The 19762-nt window shown below is 35.6% G+C and overlaps 1 pseudogene; it reads left to right on the top strand.

The window, feature by feature from the left end:
- Positions 1-283: 283 nt before the first annotated feature.
- Positions 284-17683, top strand: LOC122137129 (annotated as a pseudogene).
- The last annotated feature ends 2079 nt before the right edge of the window (positions 17684-19762 follow it).

The following is a 19762-nucleotide window of genomic DNA, read 5'->3' as shown; positions in this document are numbered from 1 at the left end:
CATCATAAATATATAGAGGATCACAGTGTTTTCAAATATGATAAATAACATTCATAACAGCATCAAAGGAACAAACAGAAAAAAAGAAGTAAAGGAAGAAAGAAGAAAAAACTACAGGGGATATCTTGCAAGAAATTTCCATAAGAAAATGATTCAAAAATTCTATACATCCTATTTGCTTTATTTATTTCTTAGATCTTTTAATTCTTAAGTTCACTTTTAAATAATGTGACCAGACCATTCTGTTCGATTCTGTTATATTTAAATACGTCAAGTGCGGCAGCCAATCAGCGTAGAGTGGGGGCGTGACCAGCAAGAAAAGCCCAAATGACGGAAACGTCTTATCTAGCGGTGCAGTTTCAACCTTACGGCACAATGAATTATATGTATCTATTCTCTGTTTAAGACATTGAGTGACCCTATGGATGTAATTTGGAACAAACTGAAGATTGCAAACGACTTATTTTTGTAAAAGCAGGATTAAAAAATGAGCAACATCCTTCATGCAGCATCAAAAGTGAGCTGGAATCAGAGCACTGCGGCGAAAAGAGCGGTGTTCCTGGCGGCCGCCGCATACGGAGCGAGAACGCTTTACCCCATCATCTGCAAACAAATAAATCAACGGAAACCACCCAAGAACAACACGTCTGCACCGGGACATGAGAATGGGTTGATACCTGCCCCTAAAGCTACACCAGAGACCGCCTCTAGCCTTAGTAAATCACCCGGTGTCAATGCGGAATTCTTCAAGCAGATTCTTGAACTGGTTAAAATCGTCTTCCCGAGGTTTGTAACCAAAGAACTGGGTTTACTATGTTTACATTCACTAGCTCTGGTTTCACGGACGTTTCTGTCTATTTATGTGGCAGGTTTGGATGGTAAAATAGTGAAAACGATTGTAGAGAAGCAGCCGCGGAGCTTCATGATCAAACTGATGAAATGGCTTCTGATCGCCATCCCGGCCACATTCGTCAACAGCGCGATCCGTTATCTGGAGTGCAAGCTCGCGCTCGCGTTCCGCACGCGTTTGGTGGATCATGCATATAAAACGTATTTCACCGATCAGACCTATTATAAGGTCAGCAATATGGACGGGAGGCTGGCGAACCCGGACCAGTCTCTAACCGAGGATGTGATGATGTTCTCGCAGTCGATTGCGCATCTGTACTCAAACCTCACCAAACCCATCCTGGACGTGATACTGACTTCATATACTTTAATACAGACTGCGAGATCTCGCGGTGCGAACGCAACCGGACCGACTCTGTTAGCGGGTCTGGTGGTGTTCGCCACGGCGAAGGTTCTGCGCGCTTGCTCGCCGCGGTTCGGTAAGCTGGTGGCGGAGGAGGCGCACAGGAAGGGCTACTTGCGTTATGTGCACTCCAGAATAATAGCCAATGCAGAGGAGATCGCCTTCTATAGGGGACATACGGTGAGGAAACGCATAATGCACATGTGCATGTATAAAAATCAATATAACATTAGTAATTGCTTTCTGGGGGGCATAAAGCGAGGATATGCATCAATCATATAGTGCAAATGTGATAACAGAGGACTTTTAAACGTGTCAGACACAGTGTGCACATGTGCATAGGCCTACATACTGTACTGTATATAAAAATCTTATACATATGCAAAGAAAGTCACATTTTATAGGCACATATGGTGAAGAAGCACATCATTCATATGTGACCCTGGACCACAAAGCCAGTCATAAGGGTCAGTTTTTCTGAAATTGAGATTTATACATTATCTGAAAGCTGAATGAAGCTTTCTATTGATGTATGGTTTATTAGTTTAGGACAATATTTGGCTGAGATACAACTATTTGGAAATCTGGAATCTGAGGGTGCAAAAAAAGGGTTAGGGTTTAAAGGGTTAGTTCACCCAAAAATGAAAACTAGGCTGCGTTTTACTCACCCCCAAGGCATCCTAGGTATGACTTTCTTCTTTCAGATGAATCCAGTCGGAGTTATATAAAAATTGTCTTTGCTCTTTCAAGCTCTATCATTGCAGTCAGCAAGTGTTGCATTGCTTTAGTCCAAAAAAAGTGAAATAAAAAGCACCCATCCATAAAAAAAGTGTCTCACACGGACTCCTGTAGCAACTCGATGCGTTTTTGTAAGAAAACATCCATATTCAAAACTTAATAATCACTTTAATCTAATAATCTAATAATCTTTAATCTAGCTTGTGCCAACAGTTGCACACTGAAGCAGTTCCGGTAGCAAGATGTATGAGGTCAGCTTTGCACATTCATGCACGAGTGAGTCTCATGAAAACCAACGTTTGTTTACAGGATCAAAAGAAGCAAAGTTTTCTTACTTTAGCAAAGGAAAACCAGTCTCCTCTTGGCTTATATCAAAACCCTCCTACATTCTTCTTTACAAATCCTCGTTTTGTACTTCTAATTAGTGACCGTTGTTTTGTTTTGAGCTCTCCTCTGTGTTTCCGTGTGCGCCACTTCTGAGTGGCGCTTGCGCAAAGCTGACCTCATATGTAATTCCCCGGGAACTGTTTCTGTTTACAACACTGAGCGCAAGTTAGATTCAAGAGTATATTACGTTTTGAATATACAAAACGCATTGAGACACTACAGGATGCCTTTGTTTATCCCCCGGAGCCATGTGAGACACTTTTTTTTATGAAAGGGCGCTTTTTGTTTCATGTCTTTTGGACTAAAGCGATGCAACACCCGCTGACTGCAATGATAGAGCCTGAAAGATCAAAGACTGGATTCGTCTGAAAGAGTAAAACGCAGCCTAATTTTCATTTTTGGGTGAACTAACCCTTTAAAGTTGTCCATATGAAGTCATTTGCAATGCATATTACTAATCAAAAATTGAGTTTTGATATATTTATGGTAGGAAATTTACAAAATATTTTCATGGAACATGATCTTTACTTTATATCCTAATGATTTTTGGCATAAAAGAAATATCTATAAGTGTATTGTTGAGTATTGCTTCAAATATAACCGTGCGACTTATGACTGGTTTTGTGGTCCAGGGACACACATGTGTTATTTTACCACATAATTTCATTTTTAATTGAAATAAAAAAAATCTAAATCAAATTCTTATATAGGCCTATATTTATATATAAGTGCCAGAAATGAGCTTCCATACATAACTGAATAGGGATTCATTCCTAAATTTCAGTTAAATTATTAGATTATGTAAGCATTAAGTGCTGGAAATGAGCTTCCATATAGAACTGAATAGGGACTCATTCCTGAATTTGAATTACATTTCAAAATGGATGTAAGGAAATAGAATTAAATTGACACTTTAAGAAATTCATATAACTACACTGTAAAAAATAAGTGTAATTTTAACTGTAAAATTTGGTAAAAACACTACCAAAAAAGATCTAACCTGTAAAAGATCTAACCAGACATTTAATGTACTTTTACAGTAAAATGCTGTTAATTTTACAGTTGTTAGAAGTAAAAAATAACAAATCAATGTATAATTTACAGTCAAAAACTGTAAACTGATATTCCCAGAATTCCCTGCATGACACTCCACATTTGAAAGTATTTTGTTTAAATAATCAAGTTTTTTTTTCTAGTTTTTGTTATCAGTTATGTACATTTGGGCTTTATGTTACATATTCTGTTTAATGAAAGTTTATTGCATTATTTAAGTATCATGTGTGTTACCATGATGGTGTTTTGTGTTTGCATGAATGACTCTGTGCACCTGCTTGTGGCGAAGCTACTTGTGATGAGCTCTGATTCTTCATGTGGCTTTCTCTTTTACCACCTGCATTATGGTGGTTGCCAGTATGGTAAAGGTACAAAACAGATTTTTACAGCAGTGTGCACTGTTGAATTTACTGGTTTACATTCAATTTTTCTTGTTTGTAAATCACAGTTTTATACTGTAAAACTTACGGGTTTTGGCCGTAAATGTGTTTACGGTTTTTCTGTATTTTTTACAAAATTATTCTGGCAACCACAGCTGCCAAAATTAATTTGTAAAAACTACAGAATTTTTTTTTACAATGTACATATATATATATATATATATATATATATATATATATATTTTTTTTTTTTTTTTTTTTTTATTCATAGACTGTAAAAAAATATGGACGTAGTGTCCGTGACGTCACCCAAAGAACCCACAATACCTGACTTCAAATCATAGACTGTAAAAAAATATGGACGTATTGTCCGTGACGTCACCCATAGACTCCTCAATAGCGGTTTTGAAGCTCAAAGTGTGCAGAGCGGGCCGTCGACATCTTGGCAGCGCATCACTGCGCGACTCTCCCGGATAATCGAAAATGGGCAAAAGGCGGGCGCTGGTTGCTGAAGCCACGCCCACCTAGCGCGACGGCATTGTCAGCAGCGGCAATTCACCTGTAACCCAAGTGGCCACGCCCTTAATTATGCAGAACTTTAAGGCTTAATATAATTTAAACGGATGAGTCATAAAAATATTCACCCCCCTCACAGTTGTCATGAAGGGAAAAATTAGCAATATAGACCAAAATAATTTTTTGCACCAGGCTGTAAACATGTTTTTTCTGCTGTAAAGTTGGGCATTTTAACATGGGGAGTCTATGGGACTGACTCCCTTTTGCAGCCAGCCTCAAGCGGCCAGTCGATGAATTGCAGTTTAAGTCACTTCCTTATTGGCTTCACGAGAGAGAGCGGGAGGTTGCCGCTCGGTTGTGATAGATAGACAGAAACACATATAGATTATATAAATTTTTTTTTTTCTGCCATATAGGCTGCAGTCTTCATGTATGTATATGCAGTCATACATACACATACCCTTTCCCTGTGACATAGCCTAGATAATATGAATTGTATACCCTATACATTATACATTGTAAAAAGAGGTAGCCTAAAATGGTTACCATAAAATAGGTATTTCTGTTTGATTTAACTCATAGCTTTTTGTTTCAACTTAAAACTAGCTACCAGTTTTCAGTGTAATTACTGCAAATTCTGTAGTCATGCACACAGTGTTGGGCAGCAACGTGTTACTGTAATTTGATTACTTTTTTAGTAAAGGAGTAATTTAACACGTTATAATTTTCAAAATTAATTAATTAGAGTAAAAAAAGTAATTAGAATATAGTTACAAGCCGAGGTCTCTATACGTTACTGCCGCGTTACATTGCTGACAGAATACAGTGTTTTATAATCTAGAGATTGTAAAAAGGATGTAACACAAGCACTGTCGAGTCAAGTGCCAGTGGATTAGAGACCTGCTCCCGTGAGACCCGACGCAACAAAGTGTGGCGCGGGACAAGAGTGCTGCGAGCGTGTAGACACTTGTGTGTGTGCGGGATGTGGGAGAATAAAATGATTCAAGGGACTCCCGCAAAATAGAAATATCTAAACAAAATTGTTATTCATCTATTGCACAAAAGCGACACGAACTAATATAAAATATAAACGATTAACAGGTGCAAGGGTATGCATTATATAGTTTCTATTTAGGTTATAACACACATTTGCAGCGTTGAGCAATGCAGTGCTGAAATTTGCATGCTCACGAATCCTCTTATTATAACACACGAATTGTAGACATTATGAAAGATTCATTATGCATATATTTATTGTGTTATAACAGAGATTTGTGAGATTGCAATGAACAGAGATGTCTTTTAGAGATTATAAATGCAGCGCTCTTTGCTAAATTCTGTCATGTCAAACCATGCACGCAGCAGCCGCTTGCTTTAGTTAAAAATAACAGTGTTCTGTGAATGTTGATGCTTTAATAACAAATATTTATCAGGAGCCTGTATGCTGGGATTTCATAATTTTCATGGAGAAAAAAGTAACGTAACTAGTAATGTAACTAATTACCAATTACTTTTAAAATAAAGTAATCAGAACAGTAACGTGATTACTTTTAAAAGGAGTAATTTGATTACATTTTCAGAGTAACTTGCCCAACACTGGTCATGCATAAGAAGGCCTATATAGTCTGTGTTTGTATACTGTAAGCAAACTTTGCAATTCTGTTTAATCTAATTAATTTCTGATTTCCATAGCTAGCCATTTACATTTGAAGTCTCTCAATCATTGGTATATCTGTTCTCATGTGGCAGGTGGAGATGAGGCAGCTGCAGAAGTGTTATAGTGCCCTGGCAGAGCAGATGAACCTCATTCTATCAAAACGTCTGTGGTACATCATGATTGAACAGTTCCTCATGAAGTACGTCTGGAGTGGAAGTGGCCTGGTTATGGTGGCAGTGCCCATTATCACTGCCACTGGCTTTGCTGACAACGGTATGTGGAAGTGTAGTTTGTACTATATATACAGTCTCATTGCAATTTCTGTCGAGCTTTATTTTAATGATGTTCCAGTGCTTCTATTTCAGAAATATAGGTCATATAAGAGTAGTATTTGCTTTAAGATGTCATGTTTCATATTCATTTGCTTCTTAAAGAGCTGGCTGACGGTCAGACACAAGTGTTGGTGAGTGAAAGAACAGAGGCCTTTACAACAGCTCGCAATCTACTGGCCTCAGGGGCGGATGCCATTGAAAGGATCATGTCTTCTTATAAAGAGGTAAAATATTAAACATGCTCTTCTTTCTTGACATTTTTCACAATTATATCCCTTTTACATAAAAGGAAATAAATGCTAAATTAAGATTTATGTTAAACTGTATATTTTTGAAAGAAGACTCTTATGTTCCCCAAGGCTGCATTTATTTGATCAGAAATACAGTAAAAACAGCAATATTGTGAAATATAATTACAATGTAAAAGAACAGTTTTCTTTTTAAATATGTTTAAAAAATTTATTTATTCCTTTGTTGGTAAATGTGAGTTTTCAGCAGCCATTACCAGTGTTGGGTGTAATGAATACTTAGGAATTAATGACCATTAATTAATGATCATTTGAATTATTTTCCCTTAAAAAAAGTAAAGTAAAGGATTACTTTTATTTTTTCTGTAATTTAATTACAGTTACTTCTGATGCAATTATGTTAAATACTGTATAAACTATAGAACATTTCTATATAAAACAATAGTGGATTTAACGTCAAAATTGAATACAAAATATTCAATTGTATATGTATTTTTTATTTTGAAGAATTAAAAGAGCAGTTTCATGTCTATTTTTGTATTGTTCAAATGGTCAAGGTTGACATTAAGTAATGCAGTACATTTTAGAGAAATTAGTACAGTAATCTAATTGCACATTAACTAGTAGCTAGTAATACTTTTTTAGAGTAACTTACCCCAGCACTGGCCATTACACCACACACACACACAACACACACACACACCACACGTTATATATATCTATATATTATATATATATATATATATATATATATATATATATATATATATATCATAATATTGTAGGGGTGGGAACGATACATGTTTTCGTACTGAACTGTCACGGTATTATGGAAGCAGATTAGTCTCAAATATAATTCACGCAAAAAACACGATTCACACATGCGTAGACAATTTCACATGCATGGAACCTAATTCACGTACACACAAAAAAAATTCACGTGCGTGAAAAACATATATATTCACAAAAAGCAATTCACATGCGCAAAATAAAATTATATATTCATAAAATACATTTCACAAATGCAAAAACACAATTCGTAGATATACAACTGTGCACAAAAACCTTTGAATGTTTAAAATGTACGAGTGTCTGAATGTACAAATCGTCATTTACTACGAATCCACTCGGATTTGTGTGTGTGTGTTTTTGAGACTTTCCTGGCAGAGCTCTCTTCCCACGTGGGTCTGTCGTACTCTTTAGCCAATCAGATGCGAGCTTACCATACAACCAATCATATCATAAGCCACTGAGACTGCATTCAAGGAGCACGATTCTGCGCACCTTTTGCGCCATATGGATTAATTAGAACGGAAATTAAGCCTTTACATCAGTAATCCCATAGACAGTAAAAGAAATGGACACAGCGACCCAATTGGAACTCAATTGAGACAAGTGAAGCCCATTTTTAGCGATTTTTAGCACTTCCGTTTCTGACGCGCAGACTCAAACTAAGCTTGATGACGTCAGCAACCTGTCTGACAGATGTAAATCTTCTAGTAGCTGTGCGTGCAAACTGCCATCTTTAATCTTGCAGAGACGGCGAGCTTGAGCGGGGAGTTCTTTGGCGTGAGTGAGCAGGAGTATTCTGTTTAATTATTTTGTATAGTATTTTAAAATGTAACGCCAGGGCTTCTATGGGCTTCTCTCTTGATGTCTCCCCGATTGCCTGCGAGCTTCTGAATGCACTCTCAGTGGCTTATGATATGATTGGTTGAATGGGTAAGCTCACATCTGATTGGCTTAAGAGTACGACAGACCCACGTGGGAAGAGAGCTCTGCCAGGAAAGTCTCAAAAACACACACACACAAATTCCGAGTGGATTTCGTGGTAAATGACGATTTGTACATTCAGACACTCGTACATTTTAAACATTCAAAGGTTTTTTGTGCACAGTTGTATATCTATGAATTGTGTTTTGCATTTGTGAAATGTATTTTATGAATATATAATTTTATTTTGCGCATGTGAATTGCTTTTTGTGAATATATATTTTTTTTCACGCACATGAATTTTTTTTGTGTGTACGTGAATTAGGTTTCATGCATGTGAAATTGTCTACGCATGTGTGAATCGTGTCTTTCGCGTGAATTATATTTGAGACTAATCTGCTTCCATATGGTATGGACATCTCGGTTTGGTGCGTGAGGCCTTAAAACGAATACAGGCAATTCATCCCCAATCCAGAAGGGGGCACTTGCAGCAATGCAATGCTGTTTGATAACCGTCCTCCAGCAGAACAACAGCGAATGCTGTGAGTTGCGCACTTGAAAACAAAGCCCACTAGACAGTGACCATGTGCTGACTCTGAATGCGTCTCTCACAGACTGAAAAAGGAGTATACTTTAAAGGCTTGTGCACTCAACTGTTTGCGAAATGGAGCTTTACGTCGTGTATCATACCTCTCTCATTCAGCACAAATCCAAATATTCCATAATATTTCCATATTTGCAATGTAACGTATCTGAATGCTAAACTATTATTTATTATGTAAATTATAGGCTTTGATTAGAGGCAGGCATGCTGATGTTTGGTTTACTGTGTTTTATTTTGATAAAGTACTAACTGCTCTGTCAAGTTAGCACTGCTGGAACTGATGTGTTTTGTGTGTGTGTGTGTGTGCACGCCGGCGCGATCACATCAACTGTTTCCTTATACCAGCAGAATAAACTTTAAATGCTTATTGTCTTATTAATAATGCATCACCTGTAAAAAGGTCTGCTTTTATTTGAGTATACTCACAGTGAAAACAAAACATTGTGCTTTTGTAAAATAAAGAAATCAAATAGGATGTCGCTTTCTGCCATTTGAGTTTCCTTTCTTTGAACAAATTAAGTCTGCCACACAAATGAACTGAAATCAGCTTATATAGGCTACGTTATGTGCCGCACTGTACTTTTCCCTTTTTTATATGTAAACTAAATATATATATATATATATATATATATATATATATATATATATATATATATATATATATATACATATATACATATATATACAGTATATATATTTAACATAATGTAATGATTTAGTATTTTCAAATCTAGGTGGATTTTTTTTTATTTGTACTACTGTCTGTTCAAAATAAATGAAAAGAAACCGAGCATAGTAGATTTGATTTTTTTTTTCTGTTGTACCAAAATCGTATAGAACCGTGAACCCCAAACCGAGGTACATATCGAACCGTGACATCTGTGTACCATTCCACCCCTAATATATTGCTTTGTAACATTTGTTTTATTATTATATTCATTAATTCTACAACAAAATGATGGGAACTATGAAAACCCCTTACACTGTCATGACAAAAATAACATTTTTCTTGTTTAGCAGTACAACAGCAAGGGCAAGATCACCACTACAGGAACTGAAACCACAAAGGATGTGATGTCATGCAGCAGTGAAAGCTGGGAATCTTAACGTAGGCTTGTGATCAGTGTTGATATCAACTGCCACTCTGTTGACTAAGCCTGCTGGGCAACTTAATCCACCATCTGTTGAATAGAAAGCATCAGTCAGAGCCGCTTCACAGATGCTGCTTGTGTCCATTACAGTGTTAGATACTATAAAGCACGACAACACTCTATTTCAGACCTTTTAAAATAGAATTTTGTCTAAAATTGTCTAATTTTACTTGTCAACTAGCCCTGCATGTGATTTGTTAATAATTAATATTTTTACATTTTCTCAAGAAATGTAAATGTGAGTGGAGGTGAATTGGTAACACTTTAGTACAGGCACCAATTCTCACTGTTAACTAGTTTATAATTAGCATGCTTATTATTAAAGGGGTCATGACATGGTTTTTTTTTATTTTATTATTATGGTCCCCTAGGTGCAATTATAGTATTACTATAGTTTTTTTTTAAAAAAAACTTTTAAAATGTAGTGAATTATGACATTTTCCCACCCTGTTTCTCATCCTTTGATTCAAACAGTCTGTTTTTGGGTTGTTTCCCCTTTAAGAGTTCAGTGTTAACGCCCACTGTTATGATTGGCTAACGACAGTGCCTATGGATCAATTATTAACGCCCCCAGCCAGAACATTTGCGGATTGAGCATAACTCCATGTACGATGTCGCATTTTCATTGGTCAGTCGTTGAAGCCTATTTCTGATTGGTTGTTGCCGTTTTGACAGCGTTTATGCCAAGAGCAAAGAGAAAGAATTCGAAGAGAAGAGTACTTGGCCATGCGCGAACGCACGGGACACAGTCTAAGCACATACACGCTTACTTTAAGCGAAGAGGAGAGATTCGCGATTGCCACTGAACACGGTTTAAGTGCAGGCATACTCTCTGAGCGAGCCCAGAGAAATTCTTACAAGAGCAACGTGTATCTGAGAGCGAGAGCGCCCCCAGTTATTCGCGCGCGAGCAGAGAGATTCGCGCTCGCACATTATATTAATGTACTTTCGCGCTACAATAATGCGCTCTCGACATTTGACAGGGAAATAACGCCATACTGCGTGGCATTGTAATTTTCCTGTACACAGACCCACTCGCTGTCCGTCGACTGAACACTTGTGAGGTGCGCGGCGCGACAACGATACGAAATGAGCGTAGTTGTCTTGTGCTGGAGGCGGTCATATGCAAATGGTTGGAACGTCACTTCGCACCGTGACGTCCCTTCTTACCATGGATCAAGAACGAGCTGTATTTAGAGCTTGGCTCGTTTATAATGGGGAGGACGTCTTAAGCTATGAAACTTTCAGGACGTTTTAATGGTGCAAAGACCTCTTATATTCTAAAAGATCAAGGCAAATTTGGTTTCTCATTTCATGACCCCTTTAACATATTGGCTATTTATTAGTACTTATATTCCCAAAAACCACATCCCAAATCCCATCCCAGATTCTACCCAATACCTAAACTTATAGGGATAGTTCACCCAAAAATGAAAATTCTGTCATTAATTACTCACCCTCATGTTGTTCCAAACCTGTAAGACCTTCGTTCGTCTTCAAACACAAATTAAGATATTTTTGATGAATTCTGAGAGCTCTCTTACCCTCCCATAGACGGCAAAGATATTACCACTATCAACACACAGAAACGTAGCAATTGGAAAAATTGTCCATGTAACATCAGGGGTTCAGTCGTAATTTTACAAAGCTCAGAGAAAAGTTTTTTTGCGCAAAGAAAACAATGATTACAATAATTCATCAATTATTTTCCCGGAGTTACCGTCTTCTATTTTGCAGAGTACCCCAAAAAGCTATCAACGTAATCATTGTTGTTTATGTTTATTAGCGCGCGCATGTTGAAGGAAAACAACGCAGATTACATTGATTACGTTCTGGGGTACTCTCCAAAATGGCGGAAAATTGTAACTCGGGGAGAAGTAAATTGTTTTTATTGTTTTCTTTGCGCACAAAAAGTATTCTCTTAGCTTCGTAAAATTACAGTTGAATTGTGTCAATTTGTGTTCTGAAGATGAACAAAGGTCTTACAGGTTTGTAATGACATGAGGGTGAGCAATTAATGACAGAATTTTTATTTTTGGGTGAACTAACCCTTAAAACTACCTTACAAACTATTAATAAGCAGCAAATTAGTTTATTGAGGCAAAAGTTGTTGGCTTGTTAATGGATGTGACCATACTTTTATTTATTTATTTTTTGTACTTTTTTTCATTTCAGTTTAGTAATTTAGTTATGTGCTTTTGTCTATTTATTAGGTTATTTTTTATTTATTTATTTATTTATTTTTAATATTTGTATTTAACTTTAATTTATTTTATTTTAGGCTAACACTTTACAATACAGATCCCATTAAGTATCGTAAATTAATGCACTTATGCATTTTGATCTTCTGGTGAAATGACAAACTTTTAAACTTTGTTCTCAAAAACTCGGCCGACTGCAAGCTTGCATTCAGCTCTGCCTCCATCCAATCAACAACTGATGGGTGGAACCAATTCTCTGCCCTACATTTTGGGCCTGTCCAAATACCCGCACTTGTGGTCTTGGCCACATGAGAGCGTGTGCACGCAACAGGAAGTAAGTGTGCAAGACTGTCCCAGGTCTTAAAAACGGCAAGGCCCTGTGCACTTAACGCTTGGGTCTTCACACCCTTAAGTCTTCACACCCTCTTGAACAGTTGGACCAAGTACAGGAAATATGTCAAGTACTGCAAGTAGACACGTGTTTAAGTGCAAAGACCACAAGTGTGGGTAATAGGTAATAGGTTTACTCAATTAGAAGTCACAGCACTATAACTGTAAGTTAAGTATAAGCAATAATAGTTGAAAAAATTATATATATATATAGCAGAGCACATCAAGCTAGAGAGAAAAAAAACATCTCTAGATTCTCAACACCTTAGAAAATCAAAAAAAAAAATACACTCCACAGATAAAAATTTCCCCTTTACAACACACATTACCCCCAGAAGGAAAGCACAATGTTTCTTGCCGAGGCTCTTGGGATGTGATGTGTCTGCCTAAACAAAGAAAAACACTGGTTAAACACTTCCTAACACATGCTTTGGATCAGATTAAGCATTCAGGCCACAAATTTCACACAATGGTTTCAGCAAAGGCTGATTAGCATTTTTGATGCTAGAATGCAGAAATTTCAGGTCACTAGTTTACATAAGTGTCCCGAATACCTGGTCACTTACTTTGGATCTGACAAACAGCAGTTGAGCAATGCTATCTGTTGTCGGGTCACCTCAGCCTCTAAAGGACTCGCTATCACTCTATCCAATCACATGCATTTGCTCTGTGTACTTTAGGTCACCGAGTTGGCTGGCTACACAGCACGTGTGCACAACTTGTTCTTGGTATTTGACGAAGTCCAGAGGGGAATATACAAACGTTCATCTGCCGTCTCAACCGCAGGGGAGATGATAAGCGGGGATGATAACCGACCTGAGATGCACGTCAATGGCCCTCTGGAAATCAAAGGTCTGATGAACGTGTTCACCTAAAACCAAAAATGACCTTACCTTCATGTCTAAACCTGTAAGACTTTTTGTCTTATGTGGAACATTAAAACTCACAGATGAAAGAAAATTGTACAGATTTGGAAAAACATGATGAGTAAAGTGATGGCCGTAATTTTATTATTTGGGTGAACTGTTTCCTTTAATGCTGCTCAGTCCATGCCCCGAATGAATGAGTGACAATATATATATATATATATATATATATATATATATATATATATATATATATATATATATATATATATATATATTTTATTGGAATGAAATGTAAGTAGAGATGATATTAAGAGATATGTAAAGAGAATATTCATGGAACTTAATTGACACAGGAGGCATTTTCCACAAATACACTACTAGTCAAAAGTTTTTTAACAGTAAGATTTTTTATCTTTCTTTCTTTTTTTTTAAGAATTCTCTTCTGCTCATCAAACCTGCATTTATTTGATCCAAAATACAGAAAAAGATTAGCAGTTATCTGAAATAAAAAGCTTTTGTAACATTATACACTATACCATTCAAAAGCTTAGAGTCAGTATTAAAAAGTATTAGAAAAAAATCATAATAATAATAAATGTTTTTTGAGCAGCAAATCAGAATATTAGAACGATTTCTGAAGGATCATGCAACTGGAGAAATTATGCTAAATATAGGAATAAATTACACTTTAAAATATATTTACATTTTACATTTTTATGCATTTAGCAGACGCTTTTATCCAAAGCGACTTACAGTGCATTCAGGCTAACATTTTTTACCTAACATGTGTTCCCCTGGGAATCGAACGAAAGTACATTTGAAAATATATTCAAATAGAGAACAATTATTTTAAATAGTAAAAAAAATTCACAGTATTATTGCTTTTGCTGGATTTTGGATCAAATAAACACAGGCTTGGTGAGCAGAAGAGAATTAAAAAAAAAAAAACATTAAAAATCTTACTGTTCATAAACTTTTGACTGGTGGTGTATACTTAAAAAATAATGCCAGAAACCTTTTAAATAAAGACATAATAATTTAAGAGTTGGAAAAAGTATTTTATAATATATATATATATATATATATATATATATATATATATATATCTATATATATATATATATATAGAAAAAACAAATCTAAATTTAAATTATGTTTATTTATTTATTTCTGTGGAGTTTTCAGGTTTTGCAGTTTAGCAAATAAGTATTCAGATCAAATAGACCAACAAGTTTGGAATCAAATGCTAGTTTGTAGGTATTATTTAAATAATTTCTTTTGATCTTTTTTAATACAGTAACTGAAATTACAGTGGTTGAATGGTTAAACTTGATGAATAATGTCAACACTACAATTTCCTTTCAAAATGTGAGGAAACAGAGTCATTGCTTGTTTTCCCACAGTGCTCTAGAAGGCTAATTTTATGATTAGGTAATAGTTACTGTACATGTATGTGTCAAACATCCCTAATAGGTCTCACACAACTGAATAAAACAATAAAATGTGCCTCTAATGCTTTAAAAAACAGTAATAGGATACCAATGTGTACTGTATGTATGGAATGTGCCATAACTTTCTAATGAGAGATATTTATTCCTCAGTTTGATTGTATTCTAAAACTCTGTCCAATTGTTTATAACATTTTTCCACTCTTTCTACAGGCAAAGTGATTGATGTGGATAAAGGTATAGTCTGTGAAAATGTGCCCATAATCACTCCTAATGGAGATGTGGTTGTGTCCTCCCTGAACTTCAAGGTGAGTTAAACAAGATTAAACATTAAACTTTTAGTACTACACATTTGGTCACAAATGCACTATTTGCTATACACGTACAATGATACTGTAGTGTAGATATATATCTTGTGTTATCAGTCAAGATCATAGTTTTATATTTACACATAAAACTCAAACATGAATAGTGCTAAACAAGTCAAGACAAGGTAATGAAAGGGAATGTTGTTTGCATTGTGCAAAGCAGTTCTTGCATTAATATAGAATTTGTCTAAATTACTCATATATTTTGGTTTGTATCCATCAATTTCCATTTCAGTTATTGAAAAGTACCACCACACTTTTTAAACTGTAGGGTTTGAGATCAGATTAAAAGTATGCTGTTATATACTGTACCTTTTATGGAACCATGCGAACTGTACTCAGCTTCCTGGAACTGGATATTGTTTGCAGGTAGAGGAAGGGATGCATTTGCTGATCACAGGGCCAAATGGATGCGGGAAAAGTTCTCTGTTCCGGATCCTCAGTGGCCTCTGGCCTGTGTACGGCGGGCTTCTGTACAAACCCTCACCTGAGCACATGTTTTACATCCCACAGAGGTACAGACAACACTTACCCTTGGGATCTCTGGCCCACTAGGTTTCAAAACAGCTACCGTCCTCCATCTCTGTTCCATATTGCAGATGATGCACCGCCAGGATCTATCTACTGTCTGTCTGTCTTCACCTGACATAATATCAGTAAATATTTAATGGTTTTTTCCTCTCTCCAGACCATACATGTCCATCGGAACGTTACGGGACCAGGTCATCTACCCCGACTCTCTAGACGACATGCATGACAAGGGTTACAGAGACAAAGACCTGGAAGTTATTCTAGACATTGTAAATCTAAACCACATTGTTACTCGGGAAGGAGGTTTGTACATGTAATTCCCATTTAGCATTACTGAAGTGTTTCACCATTTCAATCTCTTTTTGATCCTTGAAAGAATTATTGTGTGCTGTATAATAGGATCCCAGTTTTTTGAGCCAGCTTTCCACCAATTAAAAATGCCATTAGGTCATTTATTTTGGAGAAGGAAAAAAAAATGCATTTTTGAGGTCATTCACTACTGAGTCTGTTTACAGGGTGGGATGCTGAGCTGGACTGGAAAGATGTTCTTTCTGGAGGCGAGAAACAGCGTATGGGCATGGCACGCATGTTTTACCACAAGTAGGATGTCATTGCACATATTATTTTAATGTGTTTGAATTGATTTTAAATAATAACAATAATCAATGACTTTTTTCAGGCCTAAGTATGCTTTGCTGGATGAGTGCACCAGTGCGGTCAGCATTGATGTAGAGGGTAAAATATTTTCAGGCTGCAAAGGATTCTGGTATCTCCTTGCTGTCCATCAACCCATTAGACCCTCTCTATGGTAAGAAACATAAAACTTTACATTTCTTGAAATTTAATCGTACATTTACACTTTAGTCATTTAGCAGACGCTTTTATCCAAAGCGACTTAGAAATGAGGACAATAGAACAATCAAAATCAACAAAAGAGCCAAAAAATCCAAGTGCTATGACAAGAATCGGTTAGCTTTACGCAGTACACATAGCAAGTTTTTATATATACGTGGTGTGTATGTATGCGATATAATATATATCTATATATATATATATATATATTATATCTATTATATATATATATGTAAACACACTCAAACAAGTAGATAGAATAGAAAAAGAATATAGAAAGCTAATGTTAGAGCAGAAAACAAATAGAGTGCAAGTGATAGAGGTATTTTTAAAATAACAAAATAGGAAAACAAAAAAGAAAAAATAGAATTAGAATAGAAAATGGCTAGAATTAGAGGGTCAAATACAGATGGAAGATTGTGTTTTTTAGCAGTTTTCTTGAAAATGGCTAAGGAAAGAAAGAAGGGACTGTATAACATAAGCTAATTAATTGCATGATATTTTAATTAATTCTGATTGATGAATCAGTGTTTGCAGAAAAACAAAATTCTATTAGGGAGGGGCTCGTTATTCAGTAGATATTGAAAATATCTTATCACTGTATAAATAGTAGTTATACATGATTAAATGTTTATGTAAATATAGTTTTGTTTAATTTTCTTATTGCACTAAATAATGCATTAAACTGTCATCTCTCTCTGAAAGTATAGAAGTAGTATGTAAATATTTATTGAAGAAAACATTAATTATTTGGTAAATTATAGTGATTGAGTTTTGCATAAAGGAACATTTTACCAGTTGCTACAGCAAAAAAATGCATGGAAAGTTTTAACACACACCTAACTATATATAAGATTTCATCAAAATGATGTAAATCTTCATGCTTCTTCTCACCCATCCGCAGGAAATACCACCACACACCTGCTGCAGTTTGACGGAGAGGGCGTGCTGGCGGTTCGAGCAGCTGGATACGGCCACCACGGCTCTCACTGACGGAGGAAAAAAACAACGCTTGGAGTCCTCAGCTCGCAGGCATCCCTAAGATGCAGCTCAGACTGATGAACTGTGTAAGATCTTTGGGCGGAAGATTCGGTTCTAAAAGACGGTGGAGAACAAGGTTGAGGAAATGAAAGAAGCCTGGAGATGCTTGTGTTCAGGAAAAAAACTTTTGGTACTTTTAATATTTATCATGATTTTAACATTTTGATGTGGTATACATAACAATTCGATACTGAAAATGAGTTTAAAAAGGAATTGTAAGAAACAGTTTCCCTGTTGTTTATTTTGTTTTGTTTTTTGATAGTTTAGCTTTGTTTCTTTTGTTTGCTTTTTTTTTTTTTTTTTTTTTTCATTTGTTTTACTTATTTGTTTGTTATATTTTTTGTTTTTGCTGAAAGAAGCCTGGAGAGCTTGATGTTCAGGAAAAATGTGTGTGTACTTTTAATATTAGTAATGAGTTTCAACATTGATGTATGATACATGACAATTCGATGTCTGAAAAATGGAGTTTAAAAGAGCAGTTCCCTGTTGTTTATTTTTTTATAGTTTAGTTTTGTTCTCTTTGTTTGCTTTTCGTTTTTGTTCATTTGTTTTACTTATTTGTTTATGTTATATTTTTGTTTTGCTTTTTCGTTTATTTAGCTTTTTTGTTTGTTTTTGTTCTTTTGGTTTGCTTGTTTTTTTTTTTGTTTTGTTTTTTTCCCTAGTGATTTTCTTATTTTGGTTATTATGTTTTCAGCACTTTAAATTGAAATTATTGCCTAGAAATTTAGCTGTATAATTATGTCTCGAATAGGTAGTTTTCCCCCTTTTCCCCCTGGATTAACTCTTTCAGCTAGTTATTTTTTTAGGCAGTGTACTTCAAAGGATGTATTGCTCATTTCTTATTGATAGTTTAACCTAAACAACTGTCCCCATATCCGTAAACAAAAAAAAAACATGGTACCCCCACCCTGGTACCTGTGGGGTTAAACTAACAATAGTGGATCACAACTTTTTTTTTCATGTAAATTCAAGTAGGTCATTTACAAAACCAAGCTTTTAACACAATCAAACGCTGAAGAACACAGAAAAGAGAAATAGAGATGAGACGATCTATAGGTCATTGTTCGTGAGTCCAGTTGGAGAGCTCTGGGTTCAAGACAGCAGGTTGCCTGTTTTCTGAAAAAACACAATATAAACTGGAATACACACAGTGAGGGCACAGAGCCCAGCAGGAGTTTTCTGTTTGTGTCCACACTGAGCTGACAAACAGACAGAGAATGTGTGATTCCTGGGTCACCGGACTAAGCGAGAATCATGTTCGTCATCATGTTTTAGATTTGTTTCTCAGTCATATTATAAGGTTGTTTCAAAATGTACTGCACATACTCTGTCCTTTCATTCAGACTGATATACTGTGAAGTGTGTCTGACAGCTGTGATGTGTTTATCTTTAGTAGACATTTTTAAACTTTTATTTTTGTTTTTTTTTATCTTGTTTGAAACCCTACTTGGTTTTAGACATATTTTAAGTAAAATAAAATCATGGGTTAAGGAAAACACAAAGAGGACTCTTTATAGTATTGTACTGATGTTACAAAAAACAAAATTACGGCATTTTAAGAAGCTACTGTAGACAACAAAATTAACCATTTCTTGTTTGTATAACTCCTTGCCCGTATGCTATGTTTTTTTTTTTTTTATACCAATCTGATTGTTTTTATATATATACTTTAAATATATGTGAAAAAACGACTTGACTATGTCAAGTTTCAACATCACAAACTGTAATAAACCAGCTTTGTAAATCAAAATTACAATAAAAAACATAAACATTGTGATATGTGAAAATCTTATCCATCTATCTATCTACATCTCCTATCTATCTATATATCGATCTATCTATCTATCTATATAGCTATCTATCGATCTAGATCTAACTATCTAATCTGCGAATTTTTTATTTTGGGAATTTGCTTATCACTCTCGGTCTATATATGTATCTGTCGTAACAAGAGTTTAACTTTGAATATGTTTAGAAATGGTGATTTGATCCTGAAATGGCAAGTTACAAGGAATCACAGAAACAAGT

Source organism: Cyprinus carpio, chromosome B4 (genome assembly GCF_018340385.1).
Source record: "Cyprinus carpio isolate SPL01 chromosome B4, ASM1834038v1, whole genome shotgun sequence".
Lineage (NCBI taxonomy): Eukaryota > Metazoa > Chordata > Actinopteri > Cypriniformes > Cyprinidae > Cyprinus > Cyprinus carpio.
The sequence above is the reverse complement of the archived record's forward strand: the minus strand, read 5'-3'. Positions and strand labels throughout refer to the sequence as shown.